Raw genomic sequence first — 2,583 nt, forward strand, 5'->3', positions numbered from 1 at the left:
TTTATTGATTACTTTATTTTTGATCATTAACACTAATGATTGATATTGATGAATTTATATGCTGACTCAAAGATGAAATACTTAGATGTGATCAATAAAAATCTGAAAACTCTCATCAGCTCTCATTACTGGCTGAAAATAGAATTTATATTTTGATGACAATTTGATTTGATGTGCAGACTAACAAAGCAGTGAGGATTCCTCCCTGACGGATGGTAGTCCTTTCCCGTAAACTGATAACTTAGCTGAGATGTAAGTGTGTCATAGAAGTTTTCAGGGTCCCAACATGTCTGAAAACAGTGACCACTACCGGACAGATGAGGATAAGCACCTAGCCCTGTCTAGAAAACTGGGCAGCGACAGAATGCGTCTATTTCTTAATACTGTGGCGCAGCATAAGGGATTATAATTTGGATGACAAATGTGTGAACATTGTACCATTTGGAAGTAAATCTGAGGAAACGTTTGATGGTATATTGACTTTATTATAATTCGGTATGTGACTGTTAGAATAGTATGAAGCATCCTCATCATATCTGCACTGGACACTGAGCACAGCATCAGCAGACTTCCCACCTTCAGTCCTCCAGGTTGTCGGCGCTGCTCCTGGCGACCGTGCCGGAGACAGGAACCGAACAACTGATATAACGGTGTGCCTTAAAACCATTTACCAATACCTTGTTTTATCCTGTCACATCTAACAGTTTAGTGAACGCCAGCCTACACTCTGGAAAGAAGTAAATAATCTCCTCTCTTCCAGGCACTTGAAGACAGCTGCACTTGTTCTAGTCACCTCAAGAATTAAAGGGAAAGGACCAGAATGCTCTGTACTTAGTGCAATATGGCGCATTCCTGTTCTACCCTCCCCCCTCATCGGCACCACGTTGGTCGCCTAGCGCCGATGCAGGCACCCTTGAACCGCGGTGCAACACACACAGAGGAAACAACGAGGAGATATACCTGAGAAGGCGTGTCTTTTTAACACATTTCCAGATCTCTCCCTTCCGGTAAATCTGGGAATGTGTCAAACACAATGGGGGTTGCATGGGAACGCCCGCGCAGCACCCATGGAATGCCTCCTAGGCAACGCAGTGATCTGCGCTGTTTTGTTGCTCTATTCCAGGTTTATGGAGCGCCTCAGGCCTGCTTAAAGTGGCCTTGCATGGCTTCATAAATCTCTATTTCAAGTTGTATCGTTCTCGCCCCACATTGCGTGGTGCACGCGCGACGCAACAGGGCTCATAAATATGCCCCTAAGAGTCACATTCTGATGGAAACCATGGCTGGGTAAACACCTGAAAACAGCTGGACATTATAATAAAATGGTGAATAGTATGTAATATATGTATATATATATATATATATATATATATCTACACACAGTACAATGGTACTTTATGTACAAATGCTGATCTGCATGTTTACTTTGTAGATGTATGAAGTATATGTTTATTTTCTAACTAGGTGAAATAGAATATAAGTTTTGTAATTGAGTTTGATATGAGATATTAAATGTTTGTGTCTGGATATTTATAGGACGTTGTTCCTGGTGCTGAAACAGGGATTGCAAGGCATACATGTGACCCTGTGAACAAGATTATCCTAATTCCCTGTAATACATAAAGCTCGTTTGCCATTTTTAAGGGGTAGTACGATTTCAACTATTTGTTTTTGTTAACTTACAGTGTCTCTCAGCCGCCACCCCCATTTCCCCATCCCTGGGGAAAGAACAGTTTGCCTGTCATAATCCAAAAATATCAGAAAATGTCAATACCTTCCCTTCAGAATCTTTGAATCTTTGTTATTTTCATCACAATGCCCTGTGACACACATAGCTGAGCCCTTTGTGCCTAAAACAAATGCTTAGCTGAGGGGGACCCTCTATCTTCTGCAACTCTCCTGGGAGCTCCACAGCTTTGGCCCTCTTCCACCTCCATTTCTAATGCATATTGGTCAGTCTTTATAGCTAGGCTCCACTGAATAAGCATACATAAACACATACATAAATTACACCCTAACTTAGAGAACTGCCTCCAACCGCCTCTCTTCTCCAAAGATGGATTCCTTCCCTATTAAGGGGGGCTCCTTTCAGTAGTACTTAAGGTTATATTTGCTGTCTAATTACTAACATACAGTTTCAACTGAAGGTGCTGGAGAGGGCAGGGTCAGTCCAGGGTCAGAGTCACCTTGAAGTGTATCCTGTCTTGGGTGTCTCGTGACCAGGGCTGCTGCCCAGAGAGGCTCAGGGTTGGCCCTGATGTTGAGCAGTGCAACCTCCTCTTCACACTGTATCTCTCAGCACTTTTTGTTGTCCTCTGACCAGTAGTTCTGTGAGATCTCTTGAAGCTGCACCCTTTCTAGAGAAGGAGAGGTTGGTTTGCCTCCTTATGAAGATAGAACGTAAACTGCCAAAGCGAAGGCCTTCGATAAGTGTGCAGTGTCTTCCCCAGCCTGGCACCCGCGGAATGCCTGAATGTACACAAGGAGCAGTAAATGACATGTCTTTAATCCTCTGCGTGTACCTGTGAACTCCAACTTTCTAAACCAAGCGTTCATATGTTCTATTCTAGCGCTGACATCACA

The sequence above is a fragment of the Pleurodeles waltl genome, chromosome 11 (assembly GCF_031143425.1).
Source record: "Pleurodeles waltl isolate 20211129_DDA chromosome 11, aPleWal1.hap1.20221129, whole genome shotgun sequence".
Lineage (NCBI taxonomy): Eukaryota > Metazoa > Chordata > Amphibia > Caudata > Salamandridae > Pleurodeles > Pleurodeles waltl.